The 21,678-nt window shown below is 41.8% G+C and overlaps 1 protein-coding gene across 3 annotated transcripts in view; it reads right to left on the reverse strand.

Annotated features, from left to right (window-relative positions):
• ABCG2 (ATP binding cassette subfamily G member 2 (Junior blood group)) overlaps positions 1-19,975 on the reverse strand; it is a 124,756-nt gene extending 104,781 nt beyond the window's left edge. For all 3 annotated transcript variants that reach the window (XR_009540218.1, XM_060147551.1, XM_060147550.1), the window contains exon 1: positions 19,478-19,975. The gene's annotated coding sequence lies outside the window, so the exon portion shown is untranslated. The remainder of the gene's footprint in view (positions 1-19,477) is intronic.
• Positions 19,976-21,678: the final 1,703 nt, after the last annotated feature.

A 21,678-nucleotide genomic window follows, 5' to 3' on the forward strand; every position in this document is an offset into this window, starting at 1 on the left:
CTCCACCGGACACTGAGGAGTGTAGCAGAAGTCTCTGCTAGAGCATCATGCCTGAAACCTACTTGTTATACATTAAAAAAAAATTCTGCTTTGAGAACTGCACTGTAAGGAGAAAACAAACTTTCTCCCCACAGATATAGCACAGTACCTGGCACTTGGTAAACCCAGTTAACATTAATAAATGAATGAAGGCATTCATGATTTAGTTGAGGGGATAAGTTATAAACATCCCAAAGTTAAATGATAATAGGAGACAGTCGTTTTGAAGACATACAAGAGGCAGTAAGTGATAAGTTGCCAATAAGTGAGAAGAAGTGTTAAGAGCTCAAAGTAGGAGACTGCTGTAGGCTACAGGGGTCAAAAAGCCTTTATGGAGGAGGTTGGTCTTTAAGGACCTTGGCCTTGAAAAACATATTAGGTTTGAAGATGTAAGAATGGGGAAAGGTCTGAGAAGCAGACAGAAGCCTGTGTGTGCCAAAGGGATGGAAGTGAGAAAATAACAGATGTGATTTTAAGATGCTCGTTGATCCTCTCACACTGCAGCCCAGCTGTTTACAAAAGAAGAGTGAGGAAAGGCCTCTTAGCTCCAGGCTGTGACGGTTGTTTTTCCCAGGCTCAGGAGTTTGGTTTGGACCTGATTCTTTCCATAGGGAGAAGAATGAATGGGTTTTCAACAGTAAGGATAGATGAAAGAGTTTGGTGGCTCTAGAATAAAGATTATACTAGGGACAAGGTGGAGGATGGTTTAAGTTAGACTAAAGAAGTGAGCACTGTTGGCAGAGAATACAGTAGTCAGAAAACAGTCCAGATATAAAGGAATAAAAGGTAAGCTAAACTAAGTTCACAGGTTTTAGAAAGACATACATTTCTGAAGCACTGTAAAGGAAGAAGTGATGGGACACGTTACCACATTGAAAGGGGAGATAAAAGTATGTTGGTGAAAGTGAAGGAAGAGAGTAAATTTTCAGAATGAAGTATGCATCTGTGGGTTGTTTATATTTTCATATATATATATATTTTTTTTTTACACCAAGTGAGTTGGAATCAGTGTGTATATCAGAAGGCAGTGTGAAAAAAGTTTAGACCCCTACTTTTCCAAGACAGAAAAGAATTTTTGCAACTGAAAATGTAACTGAAACACATGCCCAAGGGGTTTAATGCTTATGTATTTTTAAGACTAGAAGCCTGGCTTTACCAAATAAACTGAGAGAAAGTCAAGCAACCCATATCTTGAGGGGTAATGTGTGCAGTGGTGAGCTGGCATGCTGCGGTCTGCTGGGTCTTTGGAAGACTTTGCAACCATTTTGTAGAGAAGAGCCCGAGACGCAAACAGCTTCGGTGATTGTGCTTCAGGAAAGACGACAGGCTGTCAAGCTCTCTGCCAGTGGAAGTTGAAGGAAACAGAACTAAAGGAATTGTTTGGCCATTTCCTAATGTGCCCCAGCTGGTAGACGTGCTTCGGGAAAGGGTGAACAGCTCCTGGCCGAGGGGGAAGCAGCTTTAGGAAGGCAAAGCCAAAGCAAAGACTTGGCACCACTCTTAGGAAGCTGAGTAGCACTGTTCGGGCCAGCCTGGCCTTCCTGGTCTGTGGAATCACAAACATATTTTGTATTTCACTGACAAATACTGCAGCAGCTGAAGACCTCAAGTCTAGTTCCATGCAGAACCAACTATTCTTAAAATTATGAAATCAAATACTCCTATCAGTATCCGAATCCTCCAAAACCATGCAATTAATCATTCTATGACGGAGAGAATCACCAATCTCTTTTCATCAAAAGCAACCGAAGTCCTCCATTCCTTCAAAACACTGTCAACGACCCCCTTTATTGTAGGCAACAAAACAAATAAAAGAAAATGGAGTTTTCTTACTGTGCCAAATGAGGCCAGCTGATCCAGAACCTGAAATCCACTGAAGAGGTATAAAACTATTACATACACAGAGACACATGTGGCCACTGGGGGTGAGCAAATTTACGCCCACACTGTTGATTACTGAACGTCTATAGTAAAGTCATCCTTTGCACCCAAATGGTACACTAAGCAAATATAACCAATATCCCATACCTGTTATTCTTGCAGTCGGGGACTGACTTGCCTGAGTTCTTTCTAGGTAGAGTATGTTGGCTCCTTCCGAAGCCAACAAAATTCTTTCCTACTTGAAGAGAAGAAAACTAGAGAAAAATAGAAGCTCTGCAAAGTGATTAAAAGGAGGTATGTAATTATATTTAGAGGGTTATCTTCTCTTTTCAGGAACAGAGACACCTTTGGTCTGGCTGCTGCTTTAAGACTTTCTGGTGCAAAAACAGAAAGTCAGTATCTCTGGGTCATCTATAAAGATTAGCCTTCTGCCACTGGGATCAAAATTTTACTTTGATACCATCAATAACATTCAGCTGCGCTTTTTCTTTATGAGGTTTAAAGAAAACCTAGTTCCTCGGGTGTAGCTGTCATGTCATCTTGGAGCCTCAATATTGGAACACTCTAATTAAACCACGTGGAAGAAATCATCCCACAATTTGTTAACTATGACTTTCTTTGTAAACAAGCCATGGTTGCCAGCTGGCTGCAGCTTTGGGTCATTGAATCCAGTGGCTAGAATCCAGTTGTCATTAAGAGTTTACAAAACCAAAAAGAACAAGCAAGTATTCACTCTCTCTGCTTTCCCTCAGTTCTTTCATCTTTGTACCTCCTCCTCAGATCCATCCGCCTTTCTGTCCTCACCTCTCCAGTCCCTGAATAAGCTGCAGTACAGTCTTCTGTATCATCCTCAGTGTTTTCAATGGTTATGAACGGAGTCTAATTTTACTGATACTTTGCTGAACGCCAAACAGTTTTATTAAATATATAGTTGAACAGGGGACTTCCCTGGCTGTCCAGTGGTTAAGACTTCACCTTCCAATGCAGGGGGTGTGGGTCCGTCCCCTGGTCGGGGAGCTAAAATCCCACATGCCTCACGGCCAAAAAACCCCCAAAAAGATTAAAACAGAAACAATATTGTAACGAATTCAACAAAGACTTTTAAAAAATGGTCCGTATCCAAAAAAAAATCTTAAAGAAAAAAAGATATATTTGAATGGAAACCTACTCTGCTAGGGTAAGGAATCTGGGTGGGAGTGAAAGAGAAAAGAGAAACTAAGGAGAGTTTTATGTTACTAAACTATTCAAACAAATAATTCTACAAATATAATCTCTCTAAATTGTTGAGGGGCATTAATGGATATTGTCCCATGAGTACCATGCTGGGGGCAGCCCACAGAATACTGCAGTTGTTAAAGACCCTTTGAGCGGGACTTCCCTGGTGGTGCAGTGGTTGAGAATCTACCTGCCAACGCATGGGACACGGGTTCGAGCCCTGGTCCGGGAAGATCCGACATGCTGCAGAGCAACTAAGCCTGTGCACCACAACTACTGAGCCTGTGCTCTAGAGCCCGGGAGTCACAACTACTGAGACCTCAAGCCACAACTACTGAAGCCTGTGCGCCTAGAGCCCGTGCTCCGCAACGAGAAGCCACCGCGATGAGAAGCCCGCGCACCGCAACGAAGAGTAGCCCCTGCTTGCCGCAACTAGAGGAAGCCTGCGCACAGCAGCAAAGATCCAATGAAGGCATAAATAAATAAATTTATTTAAAAAAAAAAAAGACCCTTTGAGCTAAACATGATAGTACTGCACCTATATTCATGCTGTGATTTTGGCTACTATGATCTCTTTTCAAACATGGCTGAAATTTAAATAGCCTGGGGAGCTTTTAAAAACTCCAGAGTCCAGGCCAACCCCACACAATTAAATCGGAATCTCTCCCAGAGGATTCTAACCTGCAGACAGGTTGAAATCCAAGGCTGCTCCACCCCTAATGTGCATTTGGAACCACCCGAGGATCTGGCTGAAAAGGCAGATTCTGACTCTGTAGATCTGAGATGGGGCGCAAGAGTCTGCATTTCTAGCTGGCTCTCAGCCGATGTCCATGCTGCGCCTTCCTGGGCCCTGAGCAGTAAGGAAGAGATCAGTTAGATAGACCGTCTAGATCAAACCTTGGTCCCTACCACAATCACCTGGGAAATCTGGTAAAAATACAAAGACCCAGACCCATTCCTGTTTCAGTGAACCTGGGCCCTTGTGTTTCTTAGTAGCTTCCAGGTGGCTCTGACACATCAAGACACAAGAACCACGGGACTAGACCCTCTAATCACTCTGCCCTGTCCATTGTGGCTTTCTTGCTGCCTCTCCTTGCCTTTTCTGTATCTTCTGAATTCCTAGAATATACATATCAGAAGAAACTAAAAAATCCAAAGAATAGAGTCTTAATGTAGTTTAACATTGGTTGTATGAAATACATTACTCAATTAAAAAAAAAAAAAAAAGAACAGTTCCTGGGGCAGATACGTCCTGCCTAACAACCCACTTCAAGAATCTCTGGACTAACATGATATTGGACATTTTATTTGCAAAATCTCACTTTGACTCATGTCATCCAATAATCTTTATCTCCCTCAATTTTCATAATTGTGCACCTCCTCAACCTGAATCTCATACTTACGTACGATGTTTTTGCATATTTTAATGATCGCTCTGCTTAACATTATAACAGGGTCACCAAATAGCTGCTTTTAATTAAGAATATCAAAAGAGACTATCTGGTCTATGGATCATATGTTGTCATATTATGCTATTTTCTACCATATTTTAGGGCATATACTTATATTAAGAAAATGTGTACCTTTTTTTTCCCGACAGACATGACATCTCCTGGCATGATACATTTATAAAATGTTGTATTGCTTAATATTAATAATAATAGCTAACATTTATTGTATACTTACTAACTACCAGACACTTTTCTAAACACTTAACATGGTTTAATTGGTTTTGTCCTCTCAGCAACCTAGGAGATAGGGGTCTCCTTTGTGACAGATGAGGAAGCAGGAAGGTGGCCAAGGTGACAGATTAGGATGCAGTAGAACTGGGATCCAAAAAGCCTGGCATTAAGTGAATAATTTCCGTGTCACGCTGGTTTCGGTGTTGTTGTTTACACATACATGCCTCTTCATTAACTACTTATATGTTTTCTTTTTCCTTTTAAATAGACTTTAATTTTTGGAGCCGTTTTAGGTTCACAGCAAGACAGAAGAGAGTACAGAGTTCCCATATACCCCTTGCCCTCTATAAGCACAGCCTCTCCCAAATCAACATAATACTCCAGAGTGGAACATTCCTTACAAGTGATGAACAGACACGGACGTATCATTATCACCCAAGCCCATAGTTTACACGAGGGTTTACTCTTGGTGGTGCACATGGACTTCGACAAAGATAGCCACCACTGTGTTGTCACACAGAAGAGTGGCACTGCCCTAAAAATCCTCTGTGCTCCACATTCCTTGCTGTCCTGCTGCCCCCGGCAACCACTGACTTTTTACTGTCTGCATACTTCTGCCTTTCCCTGAAGGTCACGTAGTTGGAAGCATACAGCATGTGGCCTTTCCAGAGTGGCTTCTTTCCCTTAGTAACGTGCATTTGTTTCCTCCATGTCTCTTCACGGCTTGATAGCTCATTTCTTTTTGACACTGAATAATATTCCATTGTCTGGATGTACCACAGTTTATTTATCCATCCACCTACTGAAGGACATCTTGGTTGCTTCCAAGTTCTGGCAGTTATGACTAGAGCTGCTATGAACATCTGTGTTCAGGTTTTGGTGAGGACCTATGTTTTCGACTCATTTGGGTAAATCCTGAGGAACGTGATTGCCACATCCCGTGGTAAGTGTATGTTTAGTTTTGTAAGAAACTGGGAAACTGTCTTCCAAAGTAGCTGTACCAATTTGAATTCCCACCAGCAATGAATGAACGTTCTTGGACAGCATTTGATGTTGTCAGTGTTTGTTTTTTTTAAAGAATTTTTAAAAATAAATCTATTTATTTATTTTAAAATTTTTTGGCTGCGTTGGGTCTTCACTGCTGCACGCGGGCTTTCTCTAGTCGCGGCGAGTGGGGTCTACTCTTCGTTGCGGTGTGCGGGCTTCTCACTGCAGTGGCTTCTCTTGTTGCGGAGCACGGGCTCTAGGCGCGCAGGCTTCAGTAGTTATGGCTCACGGACTCTACAGCGCAGGCTCAGTAGCTGTGATGCACGGGCTTAGTTGCTCCACGGCATGTGGGATCTTCGCAGACTAGGGCTCGAACCCGTGTCCCCTGCATTGGCAGGCGGATTCCTAACCACTGCACCACCAGGGCAATCCCTGTCAGTGTTTTAGAGTTTTGCCTTTTTGATAGGTGTGTAGTGGTATCTTATTCCTGTTTTAATTTGCAATTCCATAATGACATGTTGTGGAGCATCTTTTCATGTGCTTATTTGCCATCTATATATCTTCTTTGGTGAGGTACTTGAACACTGTGTTGAACACCGTGTGAACACTGTGTTCAAGTGTTTGGCATTTTCTAATGGGATTGTTTGTTTTCTTAGTGTTGAGTTTTGAGAGTTCTTTGTATATTTTGGATAACAGTTCTTTATCAGATATGTGTTTGGTAGATATTTTCTCCCAGTCTGTGGCTTGTCTCCTTATTCCCTTGACATTGTCTTTCACAGACCAGAAGCTTTTAATGTTTTTTTTTTTTTTTTTTTTTTTTTTTTGGCGTTACGCGGGCCTCTCACTGTTGTGGCCTCTCCCGTTGCGGAGCACAGGCTCCGGACGCGCAGGCTCAGCGGCCATGGCTCACGGGCCCAGCCGCTCCGCGGCACATGGGATCTTCCCGGACCGGGGCACTAACCCGTGTCCCCTGCATCGGCAGGCGGACTCCCAACCACTGCGCTACCAGGGAAGCCCCAGAAGCTTTTAATTTTAACGAAACCTAGCCTATCAATAATTTCTTTCATGGGTCCTGTCTTTGGTGTTGTATCTAAAAAGTCATCATCGTGTCCAAGATCACCTAGATTTTCTGCTATGTTATTTTCTTGGAGTTTTATAGCTTTGCATTTTCCATTTAGGTCTATGATGCACTTTAATTTTTGTGAAGGGGGTAAGGTTTGTGCTTAGGTTCTTTTTTTTGTCCTCCCTGTGGCTGTCCATTTGTTCTAGCACCATTTGTTGAAGACTATTTTTATGCCATTTGCATTGCCTTTGCTCCTTTGTCAAAAATCAGTGGACTATATTCACGTGTGTCTTTTTCTGGGCTTTATTTTGCTCCATCATCTATTTGCCTATTCTTGCACCAATGTCATACTGTCTTACTTACTGTAGCTTTATAGTAAGTCTTGAAGTCAGGTAGTCTCAGCCCTCCAACTTTGTTCTTCTCCTTCAGTATTATGTTGGCTATACCAGGTTTTTCTGCCTCTCCATATAAACCTTAGGATCAGTTTGTCAATATCTATAAAATAACTTGCTGACTTTTTTATTGGGATTGCATTAAATCTATAGATCAAGTTGGGAAGAACTGACATCTTGACAATATTGAATCTTCCTGCCCATGAATATGGAATATCTCTGTATTTAGTTATTCTTAGATTTCTTTCATCAGAGTTTTGTAGCTTTCATCACACAGATCTTGTTCATATTTTGTTAGATTTATACCTAAGTATTTCACTTTTGAGGATCTAATGTAAATGGTATTGTATTTTTAATTTCAAATTACACTTGTTCATTGCTAGTATATAGAAAAGTGGTTGACTTTTTGCTTATTAACCTTGCATCCTGCAACCTTGCTATATCATTTATTAGTTCCAGGAGTTTTTGTTGTTGTTATTGCTTTTTTTAAAATTTTTATTTTATATTGGAGTATAGTTGATTAACAATGTTGTGTTAGCGTCAGGTGTACAGCAAAGTGATTCAGTTATACATACACATGTATCTATTCATTTTCAAATCCTTTTCCCATTTTGTTGCTGTTGCTGTTTTTGTTGTTGATGATTTGTTTGGATTTTCTACATAGACAAGCATGTCATCTGCAGCCCAAAACAGTTTTATTTCTTCCTTCCCAATTGCCATAACGTCTTGTCTTATTGCATTGCTAGGACTCCCAGTGCGATAACTGAAAAAGAGTGTTGAGAGATAGCATCATTGCCTTGTTCCTGCCTTGTTCCTTGTTCCTGAGAAGCGTCTAGCTTCTCACCATTAAGTATGATGTTGACTGTAGGCTTTTTGTAGATGTTCTTTATCAAGCTGCGGGAGTTCTCCTCTCTTCCTGGATTGATGAGAGTTTTTACCGTGAATGAGTATTCCATCTTATCAAATGCTTTTTATCATCTTTTGATATGATCATGTGATTTTTCTTGTTTAGCCTGTTGATGTGACTGATTACAATAATTTAGTTCAAATATTGAGCCAGCCTTGCCTACCTGAAATATATGCCATGCTGTGTAAAATTTGGGGTGTGTAATCCCACATAGTATATAATTCTTTTCATACACTATTGGATTCAATCCGCTAATATTTTATGGAGGATTTTTGCATCTATGTCACAAGAGATATTGGTCTGTCCTTTGTTTTCTTTTCTTGTAATGTCATTATCTGGTTTTGCTGTAAGGATACTGCTCATAGAGTGAGTTAGGAAATATCTCCTTGGCTTCTATCTTCTGAAAGAGATGGTAGAGTATTGGTAGAATTTTCCCTTAAATGTTTGGTGGAATTTCCCAGTGAACCCATCTCGATCTGGTGCTTTCTGTTTTGGAAGGTTATTAATTATTGATTCAAGTACTTTAAGATATAGGTCTATTCAAGTTGTCTATTAGGTCTTTTTTTTTAAAAAAAAAGATAATTTTATTGCTTTGAGTGGCATCAATAGATAGTCTTGCTATCTACTGGTTATCAGGAGGAATTCGTTTTATTTTTTTAATATATTTATTTATTTATTTATGGCTGTGTTGGGTCTTCGTTGCTGCGCGCGGCTTTCTCTAGTTGCGGTGAGCGGGGGCTACTCTCCATTGCGGTGCGCGGGCTTCTCATTGTGGTGGCTTCTCTTGTTGCGGAGCACAGGCTCTAGGCACGTGGGTTTCAGTAGTTGTGGCACACGGGCTCAGTAGTTGTGGCTCACAGGCTCTAGAGCGCAGGCTCAGTAGTTGTGGCACATGGGCTTAGTTACTCCACAGCATGTGGGATCTTCACAGACCAGGGCTCAAGCCCGTGTCCCCTGTATTGGCAGGTGGATTCTTAACCACTGTGCCACCAGGGAAGTCCCTAGCAGGTCTTGAATATAGCTATAGGCACACTAACGAAAGTTAAGCTGATTCAACTAGTTATAAAACCGTGACAGCTGGCTTAGAATACATCAGAATCACTTTGGTGCTTTTCATAAATAAAGACTCTTACAAAATACATACACACACAAACAAGATTTTGATTCAGTAGATAAGAAGCCAGGAATCTAGACTTTAAAAGAACATTACCAGGTGATTCTGACTCTGACGCAGGTAGACTGTGGACCACACTCTGAGAAACAATGTTTGAGATTAGACAAGATTAGATTTGATCAATTTGTTTCCCCCCCCACTTTTAATGTGCTAAAATGGACCAAAATTTATTCCTAAGAAAATACCTGGCTTTGCCTTGTAAGGGCTGCTCATCTTAACATCCATAAAAGGACTTCAACACTAAATGGTGACTATTTGTGGCCTACATAGGAGAACTTACATTTCCTCTTCACTGGAATGAATGAAGAGAAAGAAATCTCTGTACTGGTCAAGAAAAGGTAGAGATAGGAAGCAGAAATAATGCAGTAGGTCATGCTTTAATCTGTAGCTGAGGGACTTCCCTGGTGGTCCAGTGATAAAGAATCTACCTTCCAATGCAGGGGACGCAGGTTCGATCCCTGGTCGGGGAACTAAGATCCCACATGCTGTGGGGCAACTAAGCCCACGCATGCCACAACTACTGAGCTCACGCGCCTCAACTAGAGAGAGAAAAACCCGCACACCACAACCAGAGAGAAGCCCGCGTGCCACAACTAGACAGAAACCTGTGCGCTACAAAGAAGAGCCCATGTGCTGCAACAAAAGATCCCACATGCCGCAACTAAGACCCAACGCAGCCAAAAACAATAAAGAAAATAAATAAACAAAATAAATACATATTTTAAAAAAAGAGAAATGAAACACTTAAAAAAATATCTGTAGAGGAAGGCCAACTATTATGTTGCCGTAAGAGTCATATGTATTTAAGCTTCGTTAGTGTGCCCTTTGGCTAGACCAAAAGACCCAGGTGTAATTCCCCAAGGCATTTGCCAGTGTGAAGTGAAAAGACATCAGGTGTTCCCACAGGCCCCTCCTCAAGTTCGATAATTTGCTAGAACAGCACACAGAACTTGGGAAAACAGTTTACTTATTGGTACTGGTTTAGTATGAAAGATACAACTCGGGAACAGCCGAATAGAAGAGGTGCCTAGGGCCAGGATGGGAGAGGCAGCACGCAGTTCCATGCCCTCTCTGGATACACCCCCTTCTCAGCACCTTGATGTGTTCACCAGCTCTAAAACTCTCTGAACCCCTTCAGTTAGGGGTTTCTATGGAGGTTCCATGATGTAGTCATGATTGATTAAATCACTGGTCAATGGTGACTGATGAACCCAACTTTCAGCCTCCTCTCCTCCCTGGAGGTTGGGGGATGAGGTTGAAATTCTTTAATCACATAGTTGGTTTCTCAGGCAACCAGCCTCCATCCTCAAATTCTCTAGGTGCCCACCAGGGGAAGCTGATGGTACGTTTTCAAGAGGGACGTGTGACATCCAGTAAGAAATATATATTTGGTCTTTGTCCTCGGTTCCTGACACAGCTTCTAAAACTCTTGTAATTTACTGAATGATAGGAGTCGTGGGAGCATCTTCTGTTATTCACAACAATCCCCTTTCAACCATACTTGAATTTATGTTCATAAGATGACTTTTAATTTTGTATCTATATGAGATGATGGATGTTGACTAAACTTACTGTGATAATCACTTCATAATACATGTAAATCAAATGCTGTAAACCTCAAACTTATACAGTGCTGGATGTCAATTATATCTCAATAAAACTGGAAGGAAAAAGAAAGAGCCATTTTCAACATCTGTTCTTTACTGTCCTCAGCATGTAAGTCATGTTTAAAAGAAGAAATAAAACAAGTATAGAAATAATTACCATGTAATATAGAAGATAAAAGATATTCAGAAAAGAACCGTGAGAATTTTTGTTTGTTTTTTTGTTTTTAACAGCTGCTCTCCTTTTGGTTTTCTTTTTATTTGTTTTTAATTTATTTTTGGTTGTGCTGGGTCTTCGTTGCTGTATGTGGGCTTTCTCTAGTTGCATCACGCTGGGGCCTACTCTTTGTTGTGGTGCATGGGCTTCTCATTGCGGTGGCTTCTCTTGTTGCGGAGCACGGGCTCTAGGTGCGCGGGCTTCAGTAGTTGTGGCATGCAGGCTCTAGAGTGCAGGCTCAGTAGTTGTGGCACACGGGCTTAGCTGCTCCGCAGCATGTGGGATCTTCCTAAACCAGGGATCAAACCTGTGTCCCCTGCATTGGCAGGTGGATTCTTAACCACTGTCCCACCAGGGAAGTCCCAAGAAGTATGGGAAGTTAGAGAACACTTTAGACTACTTTCAAATGACCAAGATAATTTGGGATAAAGCAATTCTCTTACTTGAAGATATAGTCAAACTAAGATCGCACTGAGGGGAAAAATGGGATAGGAAATAAATATAATTAGGGAGGTGGGATGCAGAGGAAAGTCTTTCTTGATCTTCTCTTCAAGATAAGAGCAAGTTTGATCACTTTTTCTAATCTGCCTGTGTGTTATAAGTATTGTAGTGATCTTTGGGAATGAGAACCTTTAGTGTAGAGCTAGTTCATAATTAAATTGGCCATGTTCATACTGTGCAGGGCTTATGTCCCAGTTTGCATAGGAAAGTCCCAGTTTACACATGTAGCCCCAAGTGATTATTAATCGTGCCCCCCTCACTCAAAGTAAATGTGGTTGCCCTAGCTTTAGATAAGAACAAAAATAATCCTTCACTGGACTCTGGTGCCCTCTTGTGATGAAAGCATAAAAAGTCATTACAGGGGCTCCCCTGGTGGCGCAGTCATTGAGAATCCGCCTGCCAATGCAGGGGACCCAGGTTCAACCCCTGGCCCTGGAAGATCCCACATGCCGCGGAGCAACTAAGCCCGTGCGCCACAACTACTGAGCCTGGGTGCCTAGAGCCCGTGCTCCGCAACAAGAGAAGCCACCGCAGTGAGAAGCCCGCGCACTGCAATGAAGAGTAGCCCCCTCTCACTGCAGCTAGAGAAAGCCCATGCGCAGCAACAAAGACCCAACACAGCCGGAAATTAATTCATTGATTAATTAATTAATTATTTTTAAAAAGTCATTACAGAAACCAAAGAGCTTTCTTCTGAAAGAAGAAACCACTGCAAAATGCGAACATCCCAAAGTGGGTCATCTACTAACTTCCCTCCACATCTCAGCTTTGAATTTCATGTCACCAGACTTTATCACTGACTGCTCTCCACGGCTGCTGCTTTCTCTGGACTCCAGGACCTCTTCCCCCATTAATCAGTAACGGGCGCCCTGTCAGTCTCTCTAACACTTTCTGTCTTGGTGAATTCAACATACGCATAAGTGATTTTTCTAGCATGCTGGCCTCTGCCTACCTTGAACTTCTCTCCTCCAGTGTTCTTGTTCTCCACCCTGCTTCAGCTATACACCTCCAGGGCGTGCCGTGGACACAGTCATTCGCAACCTCATTTTATGCGTCTTGCCCTCTGACCACCTCTCCACCTAGCTCCTTCTAGTAACCCAACTCTAACAACCCCCCCACAAGGACCTATAATCATTAACTTCACAAATATTTCACTCTGCCTCATCCCTACTGGTATCTTTAATCTCCATAGCAGCTGAAATTCCATGATCATTCATTATGATAATACCCTTGCAAACACCCTCAACTCCCTTGTTCCTCTTTTGTGTTGCCACTTGCTTGGCAAAACCAGAATCTCTAGTTAAATTCCAACCTCCCCCACTCTGCGCCTGCACCCCTGCCCCTGAATATGGATGGAGAAAAACACATAAAAATTATGACTGTCTGATTTTAAATTCATGATAATGAATCTTAATGCTGGGACTCTGAATGGACTCTAGCAACTCACACTCAGAGCCCATAGCTTCAGAGAACCTAGTAGCAGAAGGGGAAGTGGCACACATGACTCTGGCCTCCCAACTGCACGAGCGCCCATGGCCACAGGTAACTGGGCAGCAGCGGCAATGGGGCCTGGGACACCGTTCCTCCACTGGTTGAGGTACTCATGACCCCAGCCCTTGCACCCATCATCTGCAGTGGTAGAGCCTGCAAACCTTACAACACCAGACATGGTAGGGATACCTGTTTGACCCCAGCTCCCCTCCCAATGTCTCCCTCCCCCCACTGGGCAGCCTGTGTCTCAAGGGATCCTGGATGCAAGGAAAGAGCCCACCATCCCAGTGACAAGAGCAGTTCTGGCAGAAACAAGGCAATAACCACCCCAGAGGAACAAGAAGTGACAACAGAGGCATGGAGCCACACCTCTTACAGAGACAGCTGAGAATGGAAAGTGCTGAATCTCAAGTATGACCAGAGGCAGCTCAGGTGAAAGAAACCATAAACTTGTATGATACCACCATCTACTGGAAAACAAAAGAAAGGACTCTAACAGCTAACCTGTCATTTAACTTCAAATGCACCAGAAGAGGAATACTTCACAAAGCAACATGAAGAACCACAGTAACACTGTACCATGAAAAGAAAATGACAATTTTCCAGAAACCAAACTTAGAGTCATGAATATTGTGATCTAACTGATAGAGAATTTGAACTAGCTGTCTTGAAGAGACTCAACAAGGTACAAGAAAACTCAGAAAGGCACTTTAATGAGCTCAGGAATAAAATTAATGAACAGAATGAATATTTTACCAAAGAAACTGAACCTCTAAAGAGAATCAAAAAATTCTGGGGCTGAAGAACACAATAAACGAGATGAAGAATGTATTAGAAAGTACTGGAAATTAAGCAGATCATATGGAAGAGGGAATTAGTGAGCTTAAAGATAGAAATCTGGAAATCATACAAGCAGAAGAAGAGAGAGAAATAAGTTAAAAATATTAGGAAATTCTTTGAGAGATATCCAACTCTTTTGGGAAAGGAACATTAGGATAATGGGCACCCCAGAAGGAGAAAAGAGAGAGAAGGGAGCAGAGAAATTATTTAAAGACATAATAGGTGAGGACTTCCCAAACATGGTAAAGGAACTGGACATACAAATCTATGAAGCTAAGAAAATACCTGAGTACCTCAATGCAAAAGACCTTCTTCAAGACACGTTATATTAAAACTGTCAAAAGTCAATGATTAAAAAAAAAAGGAATTTTAAGGACAACCAGAGGAAAAAGGATGGTAACCTACAAAGGAACCCCTATTATGCTATCAGCAGATCTAGTGCAACATTCTCAGATACTGAAAGATAAAAGCTGTCAGTCAAGAACGCTCCACCCAGCACTTACCTTTCGTATATGAAGAAGAAATAATTTCCCAGACAAATTTGATGGAGTTCATCATCAGTAGACTGCCTTACAAGAAATGTTGAAAGGAGCTTTTCTACCAGAAACAAAATGGCAGAAATACACAAAATTTTAAGCAAGGTGATAAACAGAACTAGAAGATTGTAACTCTTTATCAGAAAAGGTTTTAAAGCACTTAATTATGGTAAAAGGGTTAAAGGGAGAAAAAAAGAAAGCAGAAAAATAACTAGCTATCTCAGTATGGTGACAAACACAACATAAAAAGCTATAATTTGAAATAACAAAAACATAAAGGTAAATGAAAACAAAATGCTTGCAGCAGAAAAAGCACTACTTTATCTATGAGACTTTTTATACAAACCTCAGGGTAACCACAAAACATAAACATAGAGCAGAGACACGAAACATAGAAAAAGAGAAAACTCAGAAGAATATCATAGAAAACCACCCAACTAAAATGGCAGACAGAAACACAAGAAAAAAGAAACAATGGAGATATAGAGCAAACAGAAAATAGAAGATTAAATGGCAGTTCTAAGAGAAAAGGGAACCCTCCTTCACTGTTGGTGGGAATGTAAATTGGTGCAGTCACTGTGCAGAACAGTATGGAGAGTTCTCAAAAAACTAAAAATAGAACTATCATATGACCCAGCAATTCCACTGATGGGTATATATGCAAAAAAACCCCAAAACCCTAATTCAAAACGATACATGCAAAAAAACAAAAAAAACCACAAAAACCGATACATGCACCCCAGGGTTCATAGCAGCATTATGTACAATTGCCAACGTATAGAAGCAATCTAAGTGTCCCTCAACAGATGGATGGAAAAAGAAGATGTGGTGTATATATGTACAATGGAATACTATTCAGTCATTAAAAAGAATGAAATTTTGCCATTTGCATCAACATGGATGGACTTGGAGGGCATTTTGCTAAGTGAAATAAGTCAGACAGAGAAAGACAAATACTGTATTATATCATTTATATGTGGAATCTAAACAATACAACAAACTAGTGAATATAACAAAAAAGAAGTAGACTAACAGGTACAGAGAACTAGTGGTTACCAGTGGGGAGAGGGAAGGGGGGGCAATATAGGAGGAGGAGGTTACAGAAAGGGGGGTTATTATGGGATATATGAAATCATCTGTGTGAAACTTTCGAAAACTGTGAAGCACTATAGAATTTAAAGAATACTTCATTCAATAAAAAAAATAGGTGGCAAGACAAATTTGCCCCAAGGGCAGTAGTCTGATACCCTCTGGACTGGCGGTCACAGTTGGGCATTTTCAAAGGCCTTAAGGAAGGCCAGCGTGATAAGAACAAAGATGAGAGAGAAGGGAGATGAGGTTGGAGAGATATACAGGGGCCAGATCACACAGACGCTTGTTGACCGCAAGGAGGATTTGATTTATTCCCCCTCATCCGTTCACCTACCGAACATCCATCAAAGACCTACTAGGAGTTAGGGGCTGGGACTACATAGAAGTTAGGCTCAGTCCTCAGCCTCCTGGAGCTTCGATGGAGAGAAGAGGCATAAGCAAAGGAGTTTTAACACAGTATCACATTTCCTTTCTGAGACATGGCGTTCGCTCCATTCCATCACCTGAACCATGGAATTCCTGCTCTGAGCTTTACTCTACTGCCTTCGTTTGAGCCTTTATTAATTCTCTCCATGATGGTTGCAACAGTCTATTTAAACAGCTCTCTGCCTGTAGTCTAACCTTTTCCCAAACTGGCCTCCATGCTGCAGCAGGAGACAATTCTAAAATGCAATTCTGATTGCACTCCCCAGCTTCAAACTACATTGATGTCTTCCATCGCTGTCAGAGTTAAGTTCAAGCTTTTAAGATGACATGTAAAGCCTTGCGTGATCGGGCCCTTGCCAACTTCTCATCATCATCTGCTCTCTACCCCCTCAGTGGGAAGCGCTAGCTGACAGCTCAGGACATCTACTTATACACGCGTAAGAACATGTGTTAACTCATGATTAAGTCCTGGGGTAACATCTACATCAAAGAACAGCATTTGATACCTGCTCATGCAATATCTTCTTGCTGTTGGTGTTTCTACTATAAAGTATAATTATGAATTGAGCAAGACTTAGAAATAATAAGAGCAAACACACATAGAGATAGTCTGTGCCTGGCACTGTTAAGTCATTTAATCCTCACAACAACCATATGAGGTAGGTGGTATCATTGTCTCCATTTTACAGATTAGGAAACTGAGGCACAGAATGGTTAAGTCCCCCAGGATCGCACAGCTTATAAGTGTGACGGCATCAATATTCAAACCCAGGAATTCTGACTCTATCATCTCTGTTGTTAAGCACACAAAACCTCCTCATTAAACCATAAATATGTTCTTTAAAAATACTGACCGAAGCTATGCCTGTAGTCTAAAAGCATGGTCTCTGGATGGTAGCATTCAAATCACCTGGGAGCTATTAGACATGCGAACTCTCAGGCCTGGGCCCTGACCTACTGAATAAGATCTCTGAAGTTAGGGCCCAGGAATCTGAGTTTTAGCAAGCTCCCCAGGTGATTTTCAATCACAATAAAGTCTGCGAAGCCCTGCTCTAAAATGCTTATTCCTAGGGAGTAGAGGCGCTAATGGATGCAAAGGTTATGACAAACGTGGGTAATTTTGACAATCCTAGAAATAGGATTCTTTTTAATGCACAAACGTTTCAAATTTTGACATTAAAAGTCAACAAATCCTAGCAGAGAACAATAATGGTTGTCATAGGTTTTGAGAGGATGTTTGACAGGATGAAGAAAAGTACAGGATAAACCTGAACTTACAGCAAACGGCCAAGTTTCAACCCAACACACCTACTAACCAGCTGTGTGACTTTTCAGAAATTGCTTAACTGGAGCCTCAGTTTCTTCACTGACAGGTAAAAATAATAATCCCCTTGATGTGTACCCCATGATGGCTGTGAAAAATCAAGCAGGGTGAGATATGTGACAATGCTTTGTATGGAAGGATAGCGTGCTGATCAAGCTTCCTTTTCTGCTGTATCTGTTTACAAAAGAATATACGCATTTTCCCTTGTACTCAGGAAATGGATAGGATTTTGGGTCACTTGCAGTGACTGATGAGATCCCTCCTTTTTTTAGTGAAGGTTGCAGGAGATAACACAGCCGGAATGAGGGGTTGCTCCAGGCTTGGAAAGTCAGGGAAGTGGCCTCACCTGAGAGAATGGGGCCAAAGCGCTGACAGATGGTGGTAGGACTGTGATCATATGTCTCTAAACTCATCTGTAGCTTTACAATTTCTCCCCCCATAGAAGTTCATGCAGGCTTAGCTGAGGCTGGTACACAGCCCCGTGCGCTTCTTACTGCCTATCAGTGTGGCCTGCTTTAGTGTGGGCTCTTTACAGCAGCTTCTGTTTTGATTAGGCAGCGTTTGTGCCAAGTAAGTTGTTAAATTTTTAAGTAACACCCCCGTTATGCTCCATAATGGAAAGGAATGTTATTTGACGTTTATTTCAAACAGAAGCAACTCCCCTCGGTCTGGGATGGCTTAATGGATTCATACTGAGCCTCACCAGGCCTGTTCACGCCACTGACCTTTGATTCCATTGACTGTCCTTGACTCAATGACAAATAGTTCCAGCATGTTCATTAAAACAATGCAATTTTAGGGCTTCCCTGGTGGCGCAGTGGTTGAGGGTCCACCTGCTGATGCAGGGGACACGGGTTCGTGCCCCGGTCTGGGAAGATCCCACATGCCGCAGAGCGGCTGGGCCCGTGAGCCATGGCCGCTGAACCTGCGCATCCGGAGCCTGTGCTCCACAACGGGAGAGGCCACAACAGTGAGAGGCCCGCGTACCGCAAAAAAAAAAAACGAAACAAAACAAAATGCAATTTTAAATTTACCTATTCTGTCTCAAGCACATTTTTCTAGCTGAGGAAGATGCGAGCTACTGCTCTAGAAAAACTCCCATGCATGTGAGGGAAAGAATTCTATTATCACTCTGGGATTTCTTGTGTTCACTTTGCACATCTGACTTCCCTGGCCACAACTTGCCTTTCTTTCCCTTTTCTTCTCCCATTGTTTGCTTCTCCCCTCAACAGGCACAGAATAGGTACCCTCCCTGTTATTTGTTTTTTGCCCTCTTGGCTTGTGGCTTTCGGATTAAAAGCAACTTTCTGATAAATATGTATCATTTAGGACAGGGGGCTGCTCGATTTAAAAAGGAACACTCTCGCAAGAAGAGAAAACACATCAATCATATTCCATACTCCAACTGACTTTAAACTGCATCACAGATTCAAACGCTGTACAATCTTCACCTCCAAATGGTAGGAGGAAGACACCGGTTATTTTTCTAGATGTGCAATTTTCAACTGAAGCTGAAATGTTCAAACAACCACTAGCTACCCCAGTTAAGGCACGATGTGGATACTTATTCCCCCAAATTGCAACAATGTTTCTGGCTCTGCTCAAAGTGGTCCATGCGGTCTAAGGAGCAGACCAACATCCTCTCTCACTTGGCGGGACGTGGCTTACCACATCTAGGAACTATTTAACACAACCCCCCAAACTCTGAGGCTGTCCATCAAAGCAGGTACGACCTGGGCACAATGGTGTCTGATTTTCCTCCCAGGCGCTCTACATAAATCATGTGCTCAGCCGAATGCCTTCATTCTGCCAGCATCTCCCAAACCCTTTCCCCCAAAAGCAACAGGCCGAGAGGGTGTTAACCGTTGTTACCCGTGGTTCATGGGCCAGCAGCACCGAGGTCACCTGGGAACGTGTCAGATATGCAGAGTCTCAGGCCCACTGAATTCTGCTGCTTTTTAACAACATCTCCAGGTGATTCATACACACATTCAAGTATGAGAAGTACTGGTTTAAGTGACACACTTGTTAAAACACATACCAAAAAAGAATCAAGATTCTCCACTCAGTGTGAACATGTGAAAAAAACAAAAACAAACAACTCACCTCCGTTATGATCTGTGATGCTGGAAGAAAAGCACCTTGGTAGAGAGGCAGTGGTGATACTGAGACGATTTGGACTCTTGTTGGCTTTCCCACAGAGACTTCAACCAAGGTCCGCGTCTATTAAAGTCCAGGAGCTTCCCTTTCTTCCAGCTCTCAAGGTGCAGAGAGGAAACTTACCAGCCCCCGGCTAGGTCTTCCAACTACCAGAAAGACTGAGGCTTTCCAAATAAGCTAGCCGTGGGATAATGTCCAGGTCTCCTATCTCCTTGAGTTCCTTTTTTCTCCACTGTTAGCTGGTTATTAACCACATTTCCTTCTCGATCACTGGGATTCAAACAGACAACCTAATGCCTCTAACCAGCCTGGGATCCTTTTCCGACGTTCCTGGCAAGGGGATAAAAAAGGAAGAAATTCACGTGTCAGAGAGATATTTTTATATCCTTTCCTTTGTGCAAGAGAATCCTGACGACAGTATCTCCGACACTCATGGCAACTTCAGCAAGGATAAAAACCGATTCTAGCAAATAGTTTTGCTCTGTGTAAACTTCCTGTCTTTTGCTAGATGTGACGTAACAGGGGCCTCCTTTCACAAGCTCTGTCTTCTAGCAAAAGAATACAAGCAGGAAGATAACACAGATTTGGAAAGGAAGTGAAAGAAACCAAAGCACAGCCGGCATTAGGTTTCAGTGCAAAGGCCCACTAGAGATTTGAAGAGAAGAACTATATTTGGAACCCGCTATCCTTCGAATGTTCTTTTCTAAACCAGAAGTATGACAGGAAGTTAAGGTTGTATTAAATAGGCATTTCAGATTCCGAAAACATGAAGGATGTCAGGTGACAAAATCTGACACATACTAAGAGCTTCTGGCCCCACCCTTTACCACCCGTGACCAGTTTTTTGATCCAAGGCTTCTCAACATAAAATGGTGGTAACAATAGTGCTTTCCTTAGAGAGCCGGCATAACAATATCATGAGATACGTGAAACGCCGATTACTGAACTCGCCTTGCTGGACGTCCTCTTTATGGTCAAGTCACTATCCTGATTTTCCTCTCTACCGTGCATACCTAAGGACAGCTCAGGCAGTCAATAAATATTTATTGAAATGAAATGCAAGCTGTTAAGAAATTCCATCTATTTCTTTTTTCTTTTCTTTTTAAAATTTATTTATTTATATTTAAAAATTCTTTTGGCTGCATTGGGTCATCGTTGCTGCGCGCAGGCTTTCTCTAGTTGCGGAGAGCGGGGGCTACTCTTCATTGCAGTGCACTGGCCTCTCATTGCGGTGGCTTCTCTTGTTGCGGAGAACGGGCTCTAGGGCATGTGGGCTTCTGTAGCTGTGATGCACGGGCTTAGTTGCTCCCTGGCATGTGGGATCTTCCCGGACCAGGGTTCGAACCCGTGTCCCCTGCATTGGCAGGCGGATTCTTAACCATTGTGCCACCAGGGAAGTCCCATCTATTTCTTTTTATCATTTTTAATGTGGTAAAATACATATAACATGAAATTTTAGCCATTTTTAAGTGTCTGATTCAGTGGCATTAATTACATTTACAGTGTTATATAACCATCACCACTACCCACTTCCAAAACTTTTTCATCACCCCAAATAGAAACTCTGATCATGAAGAAATAACTCCTCCAGGGTTCTTTTATTTTTTTTATTATTATTATTTTTTTGTGGTACGTGGGCCTCTCACTTGCTTCCTAACTGATATAGACCCATGGTCGACTTAGGTAAGCTGACTGAGTAAACTCTTAGCAAAGCTCAGAGTACCTGGGCTCAAATTCTCATGATTCCCATTTATTCCAAACAATAAACATTAGATAAGTCCTTGCTTAAGAAGTAACTGAGGCCTTTTTTCCATTGAGGTAAATCTAAGTGCTCCCAATTTAGGAAACACATATTGCTTTTCTGAAAGAAGGTAACACAAACTTTAATTTTCAAATTCCTCCCATGTTTCATGTAACATGTAATTTTATGTTATTAAATGTAATATTAAGACAATAGTAATTCAATATGGGGAGGAAAGGAGGAAGGCAGGAAGGGAGGAAAGGGGAGAAATTTGAACCTAAATATTTACCTATAAAGGTATATGGTTAAACAAAACGGAGCGCATGCATACAACAGAATATTATACAAAAAAGAATGAGATAGAAATTTATGTACTGTCTTGACAAAGAAAGATCTCCAAGACATA

The sequence above is a fragment of the Lagenorhynchus albirostris genome, chromosome 4 (assembly GCF_949774975.1).
Source record: "Lagenorhynchus albirostris chromosome 4, mLagAlb1.1, whole genome shotgun sequence".
In the NCBI taxonomy this organism is placed as follows: domain Eukaryota; kingdom Metazoa; phylum Chordata; class Mammalia; order Artiodactyla; family Delphinidae; genus Lagenorhynchus; species Lagenorhynchus albirostris.